A 21438-nucleotide genomic window follows, 5' to 3' on the forward strand; every position below is an offset into this window, starting at 1 on the left:
TAGAGGAGTTGTTTGTACTGTATGTAGAATGCCCTGGCTTCACCTCCTGGAACAAGCTGGGATTGTCCCCTGCCTGGAAGCCTGGAGAGGTTATTTTTTAAAAAAATGTTGCATGGATCGATTTAACACTTGTTTGTGGTGTTCTGCTTATCTCCTTGATGGAGAAATATTACTGCTCGTTTTAAGGTGCCACCTGGCTTTGTCCTGGGGTAGCAGGAGTGGGGATGGAGGGGGCAGGGGGCCAGAGAGAGCTGTGCTGAAATGCAGGGCGTGTTGCAAAACTTCTGCTTTGCAGCAAAAGTGTGAAACTAGTTGTGGCTTCCCGTAGAGGAACCCACACGCAGGGTTTCTCCGAAATGTTTGCTATAACGGTCTCTGTTGCCAGGCAGAACAAACCCTGCACTTGGGTGGGTGGCAAAGGTTATAATTCATTTTGTGTGTCGTTATGCCACACTGCGAAGGTTGCAGCATTTGGGGACTTTTTAGTTTAGAGAAAAGGCAAGCAAGAGGTAGCAGGATAGAATTTCATAAAACGACGCATGGCGTGTTGAAAGTGGATAGAGAAGTTTTCCTCCCTGTTATGACACTGGAATTCCTGGGCGTCCAATGAAGCTGAATGTTGGAAGACTGATAATAGAAATCCCTTCTTCACATAGGGCACTGTTAAACTGTGGAACTCCCTGCCACAGGAGGCAGCAATGGCCATTAACTTGGATGGCTTTAAAAGAGGATTGGACAAATTCATGGAAGAGGAGAGGAGACTGCAGGAGGAGAGAGAGATAGAGGTCTTGTGTTCAGATCCTGCCTGAGGGTTTCCTACAGGCATCCGGCTGGTCACCGTGAGAACAGGATGGGCCATGGGCCTGATCCTGCAGGGCTCCTCTTACACTCTTACAAAGTGGGCTTTGAGTCTAGCCACAGGCAACTCCCCTTGACCAATGGAAAGCTCCGAGCAGCAGCACAACAGGCAGAAATTACACGACATGTTGCTGACTTTGCAGGTGCACTGCCCCTGTCCATGGGGGCTCTGTTAAGCTCTTGAGTGCTGCTTTGAGTGGGGCTAGTGGAGCCACAATCCAAAGGCTCTGGCTGGCAAAATCTGGCCTGAACACTTTTTTCCCCAGCCTTTGTCATGCTGGCTGAGTCTGATGGGAGTTCAAATCCAGCCACATCTGAAAGGGCCATGCACCCGTCCGTTGTTTCACAGCTGTGTCCTAGCTGAGATAGATAGATAGACGTTAGCTTCATGGCCTACACTGAAGCTTCTCAGCCCTGACTCTATAATGCAAACTGCTCCCTTGTCTCCATGAGGACTGGAACATTTGCTCCGGCAGGTATCAGCATCCTTCAAGAGGTCTATGAACTTTATTTACCTTCAACCCGCTTCTGGCTGGACTGAGCCTTCATTTGAAGTGTGTGTGTGTGTCAGAAATGCAGCACGGCCAGCTTCTCCCTTAAGAACATGGGTCTGCAGAATTTAGCAGGTGCGACTTTTCATAGCAAGGAGTTATATGGCATCCTTGCCTTCTTGCTGCTGCTGTTCAGCTGCTCAAGGGCAAGAGCTCCCAAACAATGGCGACGGCTGCAAAACAAAACTGCCCACCAAAGAGAAGCGAAACAAACCTATTCATTTCTTTTCCTCCCCACGCTGGTACTGATTCATCGTCTAGTTTCGATTCTCCATTAGCCCCAAACAAAAGCAGAATGAAAACACTAGTTACAAGAGGACTTATAGCTCGTAAGAAGAGCTATAAGCCATGTTGAGCAGCTATAAGCCTCCACCTCGGAACTGGAATCCCTTCTCCTAAATTCCAGGCACATGGGAAATGGTTACAGTTGCGGGGCGATGCCAGGAAATCACTCTTTGCATGCTCAGAAGCACAAATATGTGTGTGGGGAGGAGAGGGGTCTGATTCGGTGCTTTTTCGCTCTGCCTTGGCGTCCACTTTGGAATGTTTTCCAGTTCACTGTCTGTTTTGTTTTGTTTGTTTTGTGCTATCTTTAACTCTTCTTATTTATTTATGCAAATATTTATACCAGGGGTCCCCAAACTACGGCCCCCGGGCCGGATGCGGCCCAATCGGCCTCCCAATCCGGCCCGCGATGACCCCCGCCGCCCGCTGCCGCCGCCCGCTCTTACAGCGCGCGGCGCGGCGACGATCAGAAAACTTGGCAAAAAATCGCCGAAAATCCATTTTGCGCATGCGTATGGGCCTCTCCCGACCCAGAAGAGGTCATTTCCGATGCACTTCCGGGTCGGGGGAGGCCCATACGCATGCGCACAAGCGATTTTCTGCGATTTTTCCCCCGCCCGTGTGCGTGTGCGCATGCGCACGGGCACACACTCCCCCGCCCTCCGGCCCGCTGCGCGCGCACTCCCCTGCCCTCCGGCCCGCCGCGCAGTCGGCGCGGCGGGCACCGGCCCACTGCGCGGTAAGTCTGGGGACCCCTGATTTATACTGTATACCACTGTTTCATAAAGCACCTCAAAGCATACGACAAAAGTACGTAAAAGCATGCAATGAAAGCCATAAAATGAAGATTGAAACCAGACATCAATTTTATATTTCATTATATTCTGTGCATTGCTTTGGGACATATGGAGGAGGAGGAGTAAAAATAATAGGTGCATTGTGACGAACAGAGTCTTTCATGAGGCACAGTGCAGATTATTTTACTCCAAGGAGTCTTACAACGGCTGGAGAATCTGAGTTGCTACTCAGGGTGGTTCCAGACAACGGGTTTATTCATCCTTATTTGTTTGCAAGATTAGACAACATTTGTCTATATAATGAGCATTCATTCCGATTCGTTTGGGTGTCGTTGCGCGAAAGCAAGTGTTGTCCTGATGATTAAGACAAATTAGCTGTGATTCCTGCATTGCAGGGGGTTGGACTAGATGACCCCTAGGGGTACCTCCCAGCTCTACAGCTCTGTGATTCTATCCAGCGCATTTCGTTCATCACATTCCTCACCCCCAAAAGTCTGTTCTCTCGGGGACGCAGGTGTCTTGCACAAGGGCTCCCAACTATAATGGCATGGGGTGGACGCCCACCCCTCTGGAAGCTCCCCAAGAGAGGAAGGCTTATCCAAAGCTCCCCTGGCTTTATTTGTAACTTTGCAACTTCACCAGTCACCCTGGATTATTAAGGTGGAAGGTTTTGCTGCCAGGGTGGGGTGGGTGGCAAAGACCTTGCCGCATTGCTTAAAGCAGGGGTCAGCAAACTTTTTCAGCAGGGGGCCGGTCCACCGTCGCTCAGACTTGTGGGGAGCCGGACTATATTTTGAAGAGGAAAAAATGAACAAATTTTTATGCCCCACAAATAACCCGGAGATGCATTTTAAATAAAAGCACACATTCTACTCATGTAAAAACACGCTGATTCCCGGACCGTCCGCAGACCGGATTGAGAAGGCGATTGGGCTGGATCCAGACCCCGGGCCTTAGTTTGCCTACCCATGGCTTAAAGGCTAGAATTCTGGATGACTTGGGTTGGCTGGGGAAGGCCCTGGAAAAAGAGACATGGAATTATTTTTCTGTCTCTTCCCATAACGCTACACAAGGGATGTAAGAAGGACGCACCGATTTCCTTCGTCGCCCACACCACTGTTTCCTTTCTGCTGCAGTTCAGCTTCTTCTGGGGGGAAAAACCCCAGTGACATCCATCTCAGTCTGCTATGTCGTTCTACTCCATTCATTTCAACTCAAAGGAAGCACAATGCAAACTGCAAACAGGAAGGGGGGAACGATCATCCATTGCATATTGTTTGTGGGTGAAAACAACAACAGCATGCCCCACAAGGGATTGCCCTTGATGACTGGCTGTTCCTGTTGTTTTTGCTAGGGCAAAATGCCCGAGCAGTGGGTTTAAAGCATTACTCCATACACACACATAAAAAAGGCTTCCTTGTTGCAAATCTCCGTTACTGAAGTGACACAACTTCTTGCACGTACACAGCTAAGGTACGGTTCTCTGCATTTTTTTTCAAAACAACAGACAGAAGTTGTGCCATGTTGCTTGGAGAGGAGAAACTTCCCAAATCCCAGTTGGGGGTGGCAGATTAATGTTTGTTAAAGCGGTGGCAACAGACACACTCTGCACATCACTCAAGTCACTCTCCTCTTTTCCCCCTTTAATTTATGCCTCTGTCCTAAGACTGAAAACCCCGGGCATTGGAAATGAGGCTCAGATGCCAAAGAGAGACAGGTGGGCAGGTGTGGGTGGGGCCAGAGGCAAAAATGGGCGGAGCAATCAACGTGATTGCCACCTTTGTTCAGTAGGCTAGCTTAGGCTAGCTCCCTGCAGGCAAGCAAGCAAGGGGCATGGTAAGAGTTCGAGGGCAAACCCCAGCCAGGCAAAAACACCTAAGGAGGGTGCGAAACAGATCCGACAAAGGGCATGGCTGGCTGGGAGAGGCTTGTGGCCTGGGGAGAGTTCTGAGGGCCAGATTGTGAGGCACAGAGGGCCGTATTCAGCTCTTGGACCTAAGGTTTCTTTAAAAAAAACCTCTGTTCAGGCACAGGGAAATTGTGGGGTTTAATCTGAGTCGATTAGCACAGAATACCGTCTGCAGCATTAACAGATCAACAAGCATGGTAGCCCGGCTGCTTTTTTAGAAGACCACCCCCCCCCCCCATTTTTCAAACACGGCTGCTGGGCTCTGGATGGGAGGAAACATTCCTTTACGGAAGAAGGGGGGGGGAGAGGTTTCAGCGTGACAAAAACCAGCCAGTTCAGGCCTGGCTCGGCTCAGCAGAGGAAATGAGAACAACGGGCGCTTTTATGGGAAGATGCGGGGAGGGGGCAGGATCTGCACAAAGTACCTTTGTTAAGCTGCCGGGTGCAAAAGGGAAATTCTGAGGCTTGACAGGACTAGGAAGTACCAACCTCTCTCTGCCCCCAACCCTGCCAGCGTGAACGGTGCCAGGGTGACCCAAGGCAGGGTGGCATGTCGTCTGCAGTCGAAAAAACAATGCTGCCACTCCAATCGGGGAGAACCAGACTCCACAACCGGGATGAAGGGTGCATTTTGGGGAGTGTGGGTTAATTATTTGGTTTGGCTTTTGCTCGTTGCTGGAAAGAGAGCTGGTCAGGGCATCGAAGGACCCATAATCCTTCTCACTGCCCTACCCTATCCCAGCTGTTAAGATGTCTGTTATTAGATGCTGTTCCCAGATTTCTCAAGACTTGGGTGGTGGCCACCTATGTTCTACTCAGAGTAGACCCCCTGAAATACACCAGCCTGGTGCAAACCTGGAGCTCTGCGCTGCAACTCCCAAAGGCAGTTTTGCTGCGGTCATTGCCGAGACACAACCGCATGGGCGTTAAACTGACAAATTTCCACGTGATCCTGAACAGGCCTCCTGAGACATATGTCCCATTGCGTTCAAATGAGACTGAAAAGCAGCTGGCTTTCATGTGGAAGCGCCCAGGTTGGCTCCCGGGCATCTGCAGAGAGTTCCAGGAAAGATCTGAAACCCTCACCAGCTTCATGAAGGGAAGCCAGCGCAAACAGGCACCTCTCCTTTGCTGAATTGGAGCCGATACATTTTCTTCCTTTTCCAAAATTAGCAATCCTCTTTGGGGCCTGGCAAACGTTTCGAGCACGACTCTCTGCGGTGATACACGTGGCAGGGATTGCACAGAGTATACCTCTACGAGGGAGCCTTCCCAGACCCACTGAAAGAGGTGGTCATTAAATCGCTTCTTAAAAAAACATCTTTAGACCCAGCCAATATGGCCAACTACCGCCCAGGCTCAAATCTACCATTCTTGGGCAAGGTGATTGAGCGGGTGGTTGCTGAACAACTCCAAGCACGCCTGGAAGAAGCGGACCACTTGGATCCCTTCCAGTCGGGATTCAGGCCTCACCATGGGACTGAAACTGCCTTGGTCCCGCTGGTTGATGATCTCCGGCGGGCTAGGGACAAAGGTGAGAGCTGTTTCCTAGTTCTGCTGGATCTCTCAGTGGCTTTTGACACCATTGACCATAACATCCTTCTGGACCGTCTAGAGGGGTTGGGAGCTGGGGGCACTGTCATACAGTGGTTCCGCTCCTTCCTCCTGGGCCGTGTTCAGAAAGTGGTGGTGGGGGATGAGTGTTCAGACCCCTGGGCTCTCACTTGTGGGGTGCCTCAGGGTTCCGTTCTCTCCCCCATGCTTTTTAATATCTGTATGAAGCCGCTGGGAGAGATCATCAGGGGGTTTGGGCTGGGTGTTCATCAGTATGCATCAGTATGATACCCAGCTCTACCTCTCTTTCAAATCAGAACCAGTGAAGGCGGTGAAGGTCCTGTGTGAGTGCCTGGAGGCGGTTGGTGGGTGGATGGCGGCTAACGGATTGAGGTTGAATCCTGACAAGACAGAAGTACTGTTTTTGGGGCACAGGAGGCGGGCAGGTGTGGAGGATTCCCTGGTCCTGAATGGGGTAACTGTGCCCCTGAAGGACCAGGTGCGCAGCCTGGGAGTCATTTTGGACTCACAGCTGTCCATGGAGGCACAGGTCAACTCCGTGTCCAGGGCAGCTGTTTATCAGCTCCATCTGGTACGCAGGCTGAGACCCTACCTGCCCGCGGACTGTCTCGCCAGAGTGGTGCATGCACTGGTTATCTCCCGCTTGGACTACTGCAATCCGCTCTACGTGGGGCTACCTTTGAAGGTGACCCGGAAACTGCAACTAATCCAGAATGTGGCAGTTAGACTAGTGACTGGGAGTGGCCGCCGGGACCACATAACACCTGAGAGATCTACACTGGCTCCCAGTACGTTTCCGAGCACAGTTCAAAGTGTTGGTACTGACCTTTAAAGCCCTAAACGGCCTCGGTCCTGTATACCTGAAGGAGCGTCTCCACCCCCACCATTCAGCCCGGACACTGAGATCCAGCACAGAGGGCCTTCTGCCGGTTCCCTCATTGCGAGAAGTGAGGTTACAGGGAACCAAACAGAGGGCCTTCTCGGTAGTGGCACCCGCCCTGTGGAACACCCTCCCAGCAGATGTCAAGGCAATAAGCAATTATTTTACTTTTAGAAGACAACTTCCCTGTTTAGGGAAGTTTTTAATGTTTGATGCTGCACTGTTTTTAATATTCGGTTGGAAGCCGCCCAGAGTGGCTGGGGAAACCCAGCCAAATGGGCGGGGTATAAATAATAAATTATTATTATTATTATTGCGGAAACCAACTAGACATTAGGTTGCCCGTGTAAAAATACGCCCATTGTCAACAGAGGCAGGGGCCGGCCGGATCATTAGGCAGAGTGAGGCAGCTGGTTCTGAGGGTCAGCAGTCAGGACAGAGTTGTGCGCGACCAGGGATGGAGGAGAAACTATTCCGTTCACATTTAAAGGCGAACCTGTGCAATCTGTGCTTTCCAAAACAACATGCAAAGCGAAATGCAGCCATCCTTCAAAACGCACGCTTCTCCCAGTGTTGCAATGCAGCTCTCCAGCCAAGGAATGCATAGAAAAAATGTAGATTTAACTGTGTGGGTCAGTGAAAATATGCTACGAGAATGCATGACATTAGGGGAAACGGCTTTGCAAAAATGTATAAAGAAAAATGACATACGAAAAGTCCTATGCTGGAAGAAATTTGCATGAAAATGATGAGTTTTCAAGAGGACCTGGAAAAATATTAATCGGCACGCTGATGAATGAATGAATGAATGAATGAATGAATCTTTATTTGCGACAGCCATCGGTCATAGCAATAAAACAACAATACGATACACAAAGAATAGAAATAAAAAGTCAATTATATAAAATACATTTTAGGGTTTGGGGATGTGGAAATGTGGAAAACAGAACTTGGGATTGCAAAGGTGAGAAAGGAAGGAAAAGATGACGTTGACAGACCTGCCTGTCCATTGTTGCAAGAAACCCTTTCACAATGCCAAATTCCTCATTGCCCCACAATGCAAGTGTGATGCAAGTCAAATTGTTTATTTGTGTGGGGGAGCAGGCGAGTGTTGCTGTCCTCCATAGGGCAATCCTTTCCAGTTAACTCACAACTGCTTCTGTTCCCTCTGTTTTGAAGAGTGATGCGATGATCAGCAAAGGAATGTGACGCAGAGTTTGGTCTCAAAAGCAAAGTCAGGGGTGCCTGGCGCCTGAAACAAGACTATCTGCATTCCAGTTACATGAGCTGGTAGGGATGCCATAGAATTCCAGCAGAAGTGAAAACAGGAGCGGAAATTGCTTCATGTTGGCTTCCTCACCCCACATCCAGAACGGAAATCCGTCTGGTACAGAATTTACTGGTACTCTTGTTGCTGCTTTCTGTCCACGAGCAACACGTAACTGATTACGTTACTTCATTTCATTTCTTAAAATTTATATACTGCTTGCTTGCAAAAACCAGACAACCTCAAAGCAGTTTACAAAAAAGAGCAAAACAATAAAATAAACTGTTAAATAAACAAGCCATCATCTGTTTGTTACGAATACCCAATAATATTTTTTAAAACCTTTAAAAAATAGAATTAAATTCCCCACCTCCATTTGCATTGTGTTTTCTTTTTTATATATATTAGATTAAATGATTTCATTAAAACAAATACTTTTATCAAATTGAATTTATTTATCAAATTATATATATGGAAGTGGGTGGGATAATGTCATGACAACATAAATGATGCGATTAAAGATGAAAATGATGTAAGTTACGTCGTTTCACAATAGGGGACAGCAATTTGAGCACTGTTTTTGCTGGGAGACGAACTGCAGCACACTGGAAACAAAGCTGCGTGCGAAGAATCTGCAAAAGGAAAACGAGGCTTTCTTACATTTATACATGCCCGGCCCTGTCTCTAATTAAGGCTGTTGCTTGCTATTTGCTTCTCAAGGACTTGGTTCTATGCCTTTAATGATACCCTGACTTGTCTTAGAACTAATAAGATGCAGGAGATGGGACTTGACAACTCTTGCTTCTTCCTCTTTCCCAAATTATTTGTGTGCATGTGTTTGAGAGAGAGCATAAATGAAATCCACAAGCCCTGACACCCATCTCCCCGCAACAAAAAAATCCTGAGCGCTGATTCTTCCCCATTGTGGTCTTCCTCTCCTCATCCCTTAGGGCAGGGGCTTCTGCAGAGGCTGAACTGCGATCTTCCAGGCACAAAGGGGGAAGAACCCTACTGTAGAAATATTATCGACATTTCTTGCTGCTGAGCTACCTCCTACAATCTCGAGACTTGCCGGTAAATGTCAACATCCACTAAGTTGCAGACATTTCCCATAAAGTGTATATGCTTGTGTGTTTGTGTGCGCGCTGGTGTGCATGTGACCTGTGATGCTTGTGAGCTTCATTGCCATCATTTATATTAGTAATTTATTATAATAATAATTTATTACTCATACTCAGCCCATCTGGCCGGACATCCCCAGCCACTCTGGGCGGCTTCCAACAAAATACTAAAAGCACAATAAAACATCAAACATTAAAAGCTTCCCTAAACAGGGCTGCCTTCAGATGTCTTCTGAAAGTCAGGTAGTTGTTTATTTCCTTGACATCTGATGGGAGGGCGTTCCACAGGGTGGGCGCCACCACCGAGAAGGCCCTCTGCCTGGTTCCCTGTAATCTCACTTCTCACAGTGAGGGAACCACCAGAAGGCCCTCAGAGCTGGACCTCAGTGTCTGGGCTGGATGATGGGGGTGAAGACGCTCCTTCGGGTATCCTGGGCCGAGGCCGTTTATTCATCTTTTTTTGCAGGAAGTCTCAAAGCGACTACAAAACAGCTGAATAGTAATTAGAAACCAGCTGTGCGGGGGGGTGGGGGACAAAAAAAATAGAACATAATTACTGAAAATATAAAAAGGATTAACTCTGCCCCTATGACTGTGTACACCCAAAGAATCCTGGGAACTGCATTGGGAAGCTCATGAACAGGAGCACAAAGATAACAGACCCACCCCCTTGTATATCCTCAACATCAAATATTCAGGTGTAGACTGCACCTGTACACAGAGGTTCTGGATATAGCTGACAGACATACAGTAGATGGAGCTTCCCATCACCAGACCCACTTCATCACACCCCCTTTGAAATTTGTCTAAGCCAGTGCCTGTTTCCTTGTAGCGGTGAGTTCCACAGGCTTCGTAACGTGTCATGCCAAGAGGGGCTCAAGGGTGCATCTGCCACCCAGCTGTTGCTTCTCCATTTAGCAGGTGACTAAGAAGCGAGGAGACAGAGAGGGAGGGAAAACTTTCACTCGCTTCTCTCCGGGGCCCAAGACGGTGCTCCTGTGAGCACGTTTGCAGCCAGGTGCCTCAGGCCTCGACATGTGCAATATATACAGATATTCGGCGTTGTCTGCTGGGTGAAGCCAGCTGGCAAGCAGAGCAACACCCTTCTTCAGCAGAACAAATGCATTGGGGCTGAAATGCCAAGCAGGTTCTTCCTCTCTTGTCTGATATCAGGGCTGGGTTTTTTTACCACTGCCACCCGTGGTTAGAAGAAGATAAACACATGAGTTTCCAGAGGGAGAGAATTGCAGTTTTATAATGGACATAGTCCATAGGGAGGGAAAGTGCATTCTTAATGGCCTCAATCATATCATTGGAACTGGGTGTCGCCTCTTCCCAACATGCAAAGGTTGATAAGCAAAAGCATCTGAGCAAAACTTTTCTCACACCCACCTGGGTACACAAAAACTCTTCATATCAAAGCCCGATTGTTCCTGGTCACACCTGCGGCCTCAAGTAACCTGCACCAGAGCTTGCTAGCAGGAGCAGCATGGAAGTGTGATTCGGTTGACATCGAAAGGCGAAATTAACCGAATCTGCGCTTTCCAAAACTGCACGTAAAGTGAAACATGGCCATCCCTGAATTTTCACAATGCAGTTCTCCAGCTAAGCAACTTGTATAAAAAGTGTGCGTATAAATTTGTCCGTTCACAAAAGCAACGTACCAAATGAAAACGTTACATTTGTTTGCAAAAGTTTGCATATTAGACAAGATTGCATCGCTGGGGAAATGTGTGGGTGTGGGGAACCTAAGGGCCACAGGCAGCTTTCTCTGTGGCCCCCAGGAAATTTGCAAACATTGTTCCACCCATTTTTTCCTGTGGCTCCTCCCACCATTGCCATGTCACTCCCCAGAAAGGAATGTGGCCCTCCAGCTAAACAATGTCTCCCCCCGCACCTCCGTGGGAGAGGGTCCAGGGGTCAGTTTTCTAAGAATCTCAGCTTCTTCCTCAATTAAAGAGGAAGTATGTGGGATGTCTCGGGAGTCAGAGTGGTCGCATCCGGCTGCATGCGAAGGACCAGAGGAACCTCATCCAGTTCTTACATGACAACCATGCAAGTTGGAGTTAACTCTCTCTTAGCAAAAACAGGGTGCGCACAGGAGTGCCAGGCCTTGTGAGCACAGCAACTCATCTCCGGCTGGTCTTGCCCCCATGAAGCAGTTGCCGAGACTGAAGGTGCCTACTTCCCTGCAGCTGCCTAAGCCCCCTCCCCTCCAGGGCTTTTCCCAAGCAATCAGAGACTGTGCCTCTGCAAAGCTAACTTCTCCTCTGCTCTTTTCATGCCTCTTCTGGTTCTGGGAGACAAGGGGAGAGGGGGACTTGTTGCAGCAAGAGGGGGAGACACCCGTGATTCTTCTCCAACCAGACTTAACTTTGCCTCTTGGCACTGGCAGAGGAAGGTGGGTGCGGTGGGTGCGACCCGCCCTGCATGTCATTGCTGGGGGGGGGGTCGCATCGCTGTGCCGCCCCCTTGGAATGCTCACTGCTCATGACACGCCGCTGGGACGATCACCCCATCCCCATGGGTGACTAGCCCCGCCCCCAGGTGCACAACAGCATGTGCGCTGCTCCAGGTGCCAGAGCAGCTAGCTCCACCTCTGCCTCTTGGTCTTCCTCCTCTCCTGCTTCTGATTCTGGACTTCTCTCTGCCACAGACTCTCCCCGCTCACTAAGCCCTGTTGCCTCTTCAGCTTCCAATGCCTCCTCTTCCCCATCTTCTCCCTCTGACCACCCATCGTTTCCCAACCACCAATCCCCGGGCTCTGAGCCGTCTTCCTTTGGGGGTTCCCCATCTGCTTCCTCCCACCGTTCCTCTTCATCCAACCAGTCCATGACCTTCCCTCCAAGGCAGAACGTGACCATCTTGAGAGGCTATCCCTGAGCACGTACAGAGAGCAGCTCCCTGCACACCCACACACAGCTTTTATCTGCAGTCAAGAATCGCAGGAGAAGCTAGGTGAGCTGGCCCTGAACCCGCATGCCTGCTCACCCAGCGGAACAGACAGAAACCATCGCTCAGTTATGCATGAGGTTTTTCCAGCAACACACTGTCCTCGCTGCACATGCTCACACCAGCCCTGTCTTCCTCTACCCCGGCAACAGTTGTTTGCAAAGGGCAAAACTGCTCACACAAGGGAAAACGTGTCTGCTGAGTTGACAGAAACAGGCCCTGTTGCACTCACACACCACCCAGCCCACGTCCGCCTCAAGCCCTGCCTCTCCACCCTGGCTCTGCCATGGCCTGATTGGCAGCAGAAAAGGCGAGTGAGAGGGAACACGATAGAAACTGATAAATATTTGCATGTGATGGAGAAAGTGGATAGAAAAATGTTTTGGGTTGTTTTTTTTTTAAAAATCCTTCTCTCATAAGGCCAACACAGGGACAGAGAATGAAGCTGAATGTTGGGATGTACAGGACAGAGAGAGAGGAGAGTATTTGATTGTGTAGTGTGTCGTTAATCTGCGGAACTCGCTTCCACAGGATCCATTCATGGCTTTAAAAGGGGATTAGGCAAATTCTTGGAGGACGTGTCTATCAATGGCCACTAGCCACAATGGTCAGCAGCACTAATTTTCCTGAATTGCTAGAAATCCAAGAGGGGGGGAGTGCTCTTGTGGTCAAGTCCCGTCTGCGGGTCCCCACCCCCCCACCCCTGGTTGGCCATGGTGAGAACAGGATGCTGGACTAGATGGGCTCCCTTTGGCCTGATCCAGCCATGTTCTTGTGCAACATCAAGGTGGAGTGTCAAGTCTGAGCATGCCCCGCAAAAAGCAATCGGAGGTCATGCACTGGTGCGGAGACTCCATAGCCTGGTTTCTGGCTCAGAAGACGCAGGGTTGCGAAGGGACGCGAAAGGATCCATGCTTCCCGGAATGCTCTGCAAACAATGAGTTGCATAGGGAGCTACGCAGGAGGCAATGTGAGCCTTTGTCGTGGTGGTTGGCAGGTAAATGCTTGTGACATTATTGTAGCGTCCCTAGAAGTCTTGGCTCTCTCTTTCTCAGGTGTCATACTTTGCCCCTCCTTAGAAACACAAACTGTTCTCTGCTCTGAGCTTCATAAGGACTCGACTGTTCAGCTCCAGAGGGGCACTTTCCGATCCATATCTTCACAAATTTCTTCCCACCTGGCTCTGCCCAACTTAAGGGAAATCCGTTTCTATTAGGGAATGCCCAGGTTTGAAATGACTAATGTTGCCAATCCGATCCAGGCTGGGAAAAAAGTTTCTGGGTTCTAAATGTTCCTGATATATAGCACAGGGAAACGGAATACATAGCACTTTAAAAGAAAAAGCAACACAAACATTTGATAAAAGAAGGGATGGGGTGGAATTCAATTCAATTCAAGTGCAAAAATGGCTTCTAATAGGTTGAAGAGCGCACAGAAATGCAGAGATGAGTGAAAATAACATGCAAAGTTGTGTCATATTAGGGGCAATTGCCTTGCCAAATTGTGTGTGTTAGGCGGTGTGGTGTCTTTCTTCTTTGGCAATCCTTCGTAGCCGAGTAAGATTGTCTTCCATAAACACGCTTTTAACAATGAGCCCATAAGTGACTGTGGAGGCCAATTCTGGATCCACACGTCCTTCCACAGTGGGGACATTGGCTTCTGGGCGGGAGTTGATCACGGTGTGGATTTGCCAAGCGTGCCTTCCTCTTAGCACGTTTCTCCCTTGCGTCCTGAGTTTGAGTGTCTTCAAAGCCCATGACACCTTTGGTGAAGGCTGTTCTCCAACTGGAGGGCACACAGGCCAGTGTTTCCCAATTGTCAGTATTATTACTACATTTTTTACCTTGAGACAGTCTTTAAACCTCTTTTGTTGACTACCAGCATTACGCTTTCCATTTTTAAGTTCAGAATAGAGTAGTTGCTTTGGAAGACGATCATCAGGCATCCGCACACAACCATTCCAACAAAGTTGATGTTGAAGAATCATTGCTTCAACACTGGTGATCTTTGCTTCTTCCAGTACACTGATATTAGTTCACCTGTCTTCCCAAGTGATGTATAAAATTTTTCAGAGACACCATTGATGGAATCTTTCGAGGAGTTGGAGATGGCGTTTATAAGTGTTTATAAGTTTCACAAGCGTATAGTAAGTTTGGTAGTACAATAGCTTTGTAAACAAGCATTTTGGTTTCCCTGCGAATATCCTGGTCCTCAAACACTCTGCACTTAAAGCGGAAGAAAGCCGCACTCACAGAGCTCAGGTGATGCTGGATTTCGGCATCAATGTTGGCCCTTGTGGAAAGATAACTGCCTAGGTAGGAGAAGTGATCGACATTTGGATTTTGTGGCACTGCAGATGGGTTATTTTGTACTTGTTGGTGCAACACTTTGGTTTTTTGGATGTTGAGTGATAGGCCAAGCTTTTCATAAGCTGCAAAGATATTTAGGATGGTTTGGAGGTCATCCTCTGAGCGTGCGCACACTATGTTGCCATCAGCATACTGAAGCTCTATGACGGAAGTTACGGTAACCTTACTCTTTGCTTCCAGCCTGCTCAGATTGAAGAGCTTTCCATCTGTTCGATATATGATTGCTACTCCGGTGGGGAGTTTCCCTTTGACAAAGTGTAGGATCATGGCAATGAAAATAATGAACAGTGTTGGGGCAATATCTCAACCCTGTTAGGCGGTGTGGTGTAGTGGATAGAGCACTAGACTAGGACCCGGGAGAGACCAGGGTTCAAATCCCCACTCAGCCACATGAAACTCCCTAATCTACCTTGCATGGGTTGTTGCGGAGATAAAATGGGGACGAGGACTATATATGCCACCTTGACAGGGTAAAAATGCAATAAATGAAATAAACAAGGAATCAAAATTGCATGCGAAAAGGTGTTATATTAGGAGAAATTCACACTTAAATGCTGGTGAGTTTTCATGAGAACTTTATATCTATAACTTGCTAACAGATACGGAAATGTAGATAACCGAATTTAAGCCTGGAAAGACTGAGCAACCGAAGGAAACTGAAATTGATAGATTCACTGATTCCTAGATAAAAGACAATCCGACGAGCACACTTGAAATCAGGAAGACGAGCTGTTTTGAAAGAAGATGGAAAACTTTTTGTTTTTCTTATGTGGTTGGGTTTATGAGCAGCTGGGTCATTTCTGTGATCCAGAGAAAAGCACCCAGGAATTCCAGAAGAGGGCTTGTCGACCTGGATTTTCATTGTCAACAAAGGAGATAAAAACACTTGCCAAGTTCTCTGAAAATTTACCCCTTGCCAAGCTATATCATCATGCCACCTTAACAAACTAAAGTTCCCAGAAATCTTTTTTTTTTGGGGGGGGGGGAGTCATGCACTTTAAACGCATGAAGTTTCAAACCACTTTAAGCCTCCCCAAGAATCCTGGGGACTGGAGTTTGGTCAGGGTTTTGGGGGAGAACATCTCTCCTGAGTGCATAAGGAGAATCTCCTAACAACTCTCCGCACCCTTTGCAAACTAGTTTGTAGGATTCTTTGTGCAGTGGGGGGGGGGGAGCCCTGACGTTTACAGTTTGCACAAGAGTGCTTTCAAAGTGCTGCGTGGCCGACCAGCGGGCTCTCACCTCCTGCTGAGCCCCGGAGGACACTGGTCCACATTCCTGGCATAGCGACCCATGAACTGCACCCCACGTGAATCGACAATATTTATACTTCCCCCGCGGTACCTGGCAGAACTGCAAGTCAAGTTCCGTAAACTTGCCCTGTTTTTTTCCATTACAGTTTTTGGACCCAGGTTTGTCCCTTTCAGTGCCTGGTGGGAGGCGTTTCTGTGGTGGCTCAGCTCAATTTTTTTGTTGGAAAAAATAGAAATCTGTTGCTGCAAGGTCAACGTTGGGGACAGAAGTTGGATAGCCAATCCCCCCCCCTCCATTCAAGGCAGGGCTGTACACATGGGGCACCTGAGAAACTGCAGGGTTTACAATCTTGCAAAACTCAGGTTTGAAATGTCACTTAAGGTTCTAGTCCTTATGGATCGCAATAATAATAATAATAATAATAATAATAATAATAATAATAATAGAAAAAAAGAAAAAAAGCTGGCTACTATAGTGGGATGTGAGGGCAATGCCTGCCTATCTCTTTGAAGAAGCAGGTGCACTGGAACATAGGAAGCTGCCTTGTTCCAAGTGAGACTTTTGGTCCATCTACCTCCATATTGTCCACACTGACTGGCAGCAGCTCTCTCTAGTCATCTCAGGAATGGCGCTCTTCTGTAACAGCCGGGCTGACGAACCTTTGTCAGCTGAGGGCTGCCTTCCTTTCTGTGCAGACTTCCAGGGGCCACATACCACTGTGGGCGGGGCCAGAGGCGTAAGTGGGGGGGTGGGGCAACAAATGCAAATTTTTACCTTTGTGCAGGTAGGCTCAATTTTACACACACACACACACACACACACACACACACACACACACACAGTTGGTGCGACCTTCTCTATCCTCCATCCAGGCGGACCTCAGGGACAAAATTCAAGCTTGGGGAGAGGAGTGTGGTTTCAGGGAGAGTCACAAGGGCCAGACAGAGTTATGGGGGCCGCGTTTGGCTCCCCGCCAAAGAAAGGGAAACAGATGTCATTTCCACGGGTTTATTTGCACCATGGACCAAGGCATGTGTGGCTGCAAAACCCTTGACTTGCATTTTTCAAAAAGCCTTGACCCTTGCATTTTTCAAAAAGCTGGGATCGACTGAGTCACTGGCTTCCGGTTATTTTGCCGCGGGCTTCCTCCGCCCTCCCAATCAGGCCCCGATCAGCCACAACGAGCATGTGGGCGGCAGAGAGAGGAAACCACGGGGGGGGGGGGGGAGGCGTTCAGATGCAACCCAGAAATGGGAGCTGCTGTGGATCCTCTTGGCCAGCCTCGCTCCTTCCTGCCTGGCGCAAGCAGTGCTGGATTTACGTATAAGCTAAAGAAGCTATAGCTTAGGGCCCCACTCTCTTGGGGCCCCCCAAAAAAATTAAAAGGAAAAAAACCCCTGGATGTACATTTCCAAAATATAAGGTTAAAAAAAAACCCTATCATACAGCAACAGTGTTTTGTGTTGTGTAGGCTCCTATGATGTGTAGGCTCCTATGATGGGCCCTGCCTGCTCGCCTGCTTCCTAAAATATCACTGGTTTGCTCCTTTCTATATATAGGGTGCCTACATTCTGTATAGACTGGTTGCAGGGCAATATGTGCAAATGGCTTTAGATACCTATTAGGTCCATCAATTACCTTATAGCATATATTCAACACAAAAAACAATAATAATTTGATATTGACTAAGGACAGCTGTACATAGAAAGGGCCCCATTACCTTTAGTAGCTGAGGGCCTCATCAGACCTAAATCCGGCCCTGGGCGCAAGGCATGCTCTGCCACTCCTCCTGCGGCATTCACGGGCCCTCGAGTCAGAGAGCCGGTTAAAAGGAAGCACCCCAAAAGTGAGAAAGGGTTCGGATCTCACCTCAGCCCGCCAACTCGCCGGGAAACCTAGAGCCCAACGGGTGGGAGCCCTTGGCCCCCTCCCCAAACAAATCCGCAATCGCAAGGGGGATCTTCGCCTACTGGCCTGCTTTGCAAGGCGGTTGCCAGAAATACTGAGCTAACGTCTGCAAAGCACATGGGTTTTACAAAGGGAAATAATGCCTGCTTGATGCTAAACTCAGCTGGGATGCTTAGATCAGGCCCTCCATTCATCATCCGTGTCCAGTTCCCTTCCAGGTGCTTGATTGATTGGAATCTTCTTTCTTGTAGTTTGAATCCATTGCTCTGTGTCCAGAGAAGCAGACACGGAGCAATGGATTCAAACTACAAGAAAGAAGATTCCACCTAAACATTAGGAAGAACTTCCTGACAGTAAGAGCTGTTCGGCAGTGGAATTTGCTGCCAAGGAGTGTGGTGGAGTCTCCTTTTTTGGAGGTCTTTAAGCAGAGGCTTGACAGGCATATGTCAAGAATGTTTTGATGGTGTTTCCTGCTCGGGAGGGGGTTGGACTGGATGGCCCTTGTGGTCTCTTCCAACTACGATTCTATGATTCATTCCCTGGTTGGAATATGTACCTCGATCTGTGATGATAGAGAAATCTGTGCATAGATGCTTGCCTGGCTGCAACGTAGACTCCTAAACAAGGGTCAAAAGCCATTCTCTTCCTCCGCCCACACGGCCCCTGGAAGGTCATCTGCAAGACAGTGTGGCCCTGGGCCTGGAAAAGGTTCTCCATATAGCAGCTCAGAGAGTTTGAGAGCATTCTGTGCAGGAGGGGTGTGCGAGAGAGGTCTATCCAGTGGTATTAAGTCATGGAAATAGATGGACTCTGCTAGCTTTAGTGAAATTAACACGCAGTCATTGTTATATTAGGGGGAACTGCTTTGCAGAAATTGGACAAAAGTTGCACAGGAAAATATTAGGAGAAGTTTGCACTAAAGTGCTGGTGAATTTTCATGAAGGATTTTTTTAAAAAAATTAAATCACAAACTGTTGTGGAAAACAATGCAAGAGTGAGGAAATCAGAGGCCAAAATTGACATATCCACCTGGGAAAGCAGGACACTGAACTGAACGGGCTTTGGCCTTTCTTACGCTGACTCTGAGCGCCACTTATCTGTTCTTATCAGTGTCGTATCTGAGCGCCACAAATCTGCCTAACCCTCTTTAAAAGCCCTCCAAGTTGCTGGCCATCCCTGCATCTTGTGGGAGTGAGTTCCACAGTTTAACAGTGCACTGTGTGAAGTTTCTCCTTCCGTCTGAATCTTCCACTAACAGTTGCACGTTGCTTTGAAAAGCATATCCCCCCACACACCAAAATGCATTTGATCTGTAGGTACATCCCCAGCCCGCAAAAGGACGGTTATTCGCTCACAGGGCACTCTGCATATGCTCAAAGCCACCCTGGCAGAAATATTTGTGCATAAACAGGGGGCAAAGTTATTTAAAAACAGCAGTTCAGCATCTAACAGAAAGATAAATGCAGGGACACATATATATCAGCGGAGCGGTCCCCCACATCCCCACACGTTTGAACATGCCTTTTCCCTGCCGCTGAACCGGGTACATTCAGGTACAGAAGCGCCAAGCTGGAATGGAATCCGATTTCCCGCCGGCTTGTTTACCTTGGAACCGGCTGCGCCAGGCTGGAGCTGACTCAGACCTCTGGAATGTCTCTCAGCAGGGACAGAATGTTCAAAACAGGCGCAGCGGCCAAACAAACACGAATCCGGCCATATTGCAAGACTTAGTCTGCGGAGCAATTCATTCCTCTGTGCGCACTCACAAGGGCAAATCCCCACCATAATTTTGAAGCACATTACTGCCCTCCAAGAATCCTGGGAACCGTAGTTTAAGAGGGCTGGAATTGCAGCTCTGTGCAGTGGGAAACTACCCTTCCCAGGATTCTTTGGGGGAAGGCAGAGCCATAGATTTGTAGTGTTGGAAGGCCCCCCCCCGAGGGTCATCTAGTCCAACCCCCAATGATGCCGGGAACAAAGCTAAAGAACCCCTGACAGATGCCCAAACACTGCATAAAAATCTCCAGTGGAGCTGTGCGCCTTAAATGTGGTTGGCATGGATCTGCTGGCTCTCGGAATCAGTTCTAAAACCGCAGTTTGAAGCAGGGGGATAGGGAAATGTCCCCTTGCTGGTGTTATGAAACTACAGTTCCCACCATTATTCATGAGCATTGACCGCACTGGCTGCTGAGAGATTTTTAAGTTATTGGGTCATCTCTAAGGCGACGTTCCCACCCTACATTTAAAGCACTATGATACCGTTTTAAACAGTCATGGCTTCCCTCCCAAAGAGTTCTGGGAAGTGTAGTTTGCTAAGTGTGCTAGGCATTGTCACGAGAGCCTCCCGCTTCCTTCACAGAGCTAAAATATCCAGTGGTCTAAGAAGCAAATCACTCTTCCCAGGGAACTCTGGGAATTGTAGGTCTGTGAGCAAATGGGGAGTCTCCTAACAGCTCTCAGAACCACCCTTAACAAACTACAACTCCCAGAATTCTTGGGGGGAAGCCATGATGGTTTAAAGTGCTTTAAATGTATGAAATGTGGCCATCGTATCCTTTTATGGCTAGACCCCAGGAAAAAAGCGGGTGGTGTAAATGGTTATGGCATCGTTGAATCCTCGCAAGTGGGGGACACGCAGAGGCCTCGAAGGGAGGCAGTCATCCTCAAACGAAGAATCCTAGAATGGGTTCGAGATCAGAAGCAGAGTTCGAGCCCCACGGTGGGAAAGAGATTCCTGCATTGCAGGGGGTTGGACTAAATGGCCCTCAGGGTCCCTCCCAACTCTACAATTCCAGAAAACGCAGTAAGAAATAATTGCCGGGCAGAGATTTCATCCCACCCCACAACATCTAAACTGATCGCCAGTTTGAAACCTAGTCTGTGTTGTGTCTCTCTGGCTGTTGTCAAGCTATCTTTGCCTGTGCACATCGCACATTGCATTGTAATCCCAGGGAGAGTTCTTTACCTCTGGCATTTCCGGCCGAATGCTCAGATGGTTGGGCAGCGCCGCCTAGTGGTTTAAAGGGGGGGAAGCAAAGCATTTTTAGGACTGATCAAATGACGCACCTAAATTGAGGATCCCGGGAAGGAAGCTGATTTATGCTCCGTCATCTAGCTCAGTATTGCTGACCCCGATTGCCAGCCGCTCTCTAGGGGTCCCATGGACAAGGAGCCTGTGACCCTCCAAAAGCTGATGGACTCCAATCCCCAATCTTTGGGGGGGGGGGGGAAGAGACCTCAAAATTGTAGATTTTTTCGACCTGCCTGAGACAAAGTGGCGCCTTTCAGAAACCCCCCCGGACGTCAGTTCCGCCTTTGAAATCCCGGAAATGTCCAGGATAATCAAGGCGTATGGCAGCCCCTACAGTATTGCCCAAACCGGTTGGATTCTCCCAGTTGCAGAAGATCGCTCTGTCGTTTAATGGGGAGAGTCGCTGCCAGTCAGAGTGGGGAATACCAGCCAGTATGCCGGCCAATGGGAGTAACAGCCAGATGGCCGAAGGTTCCCCAGGCTAAAGCTGCATGGGCATCAAACATTTAAATTATTATTTAGTAAACTTACTAGTCCTCTTTTTAAAAACTAACTCCAAGAAACTTGCATCAAATAATAAATAACACAGAACTAAGCACACACCACTCACCCCAGGAATCCTGGGAAGCGTAGTTTCTTAAGGGAGTTGGGAATCGTAGCTCCGTGAGGGGTAAACTACAG

This window comes from Zootoca vivipara, chromosome 16, assembly GCF_965207765.1.
Source record: "Zootoca vivipara chromosome 16, rZooViv2.hap1.1, whole genome shotgun sequence".
NCBI lineage: Eukaryota > Metazoa > Chordata > Lepidosauria > Squamata > Lacertidae > Zootoca > Zootoca vivipara.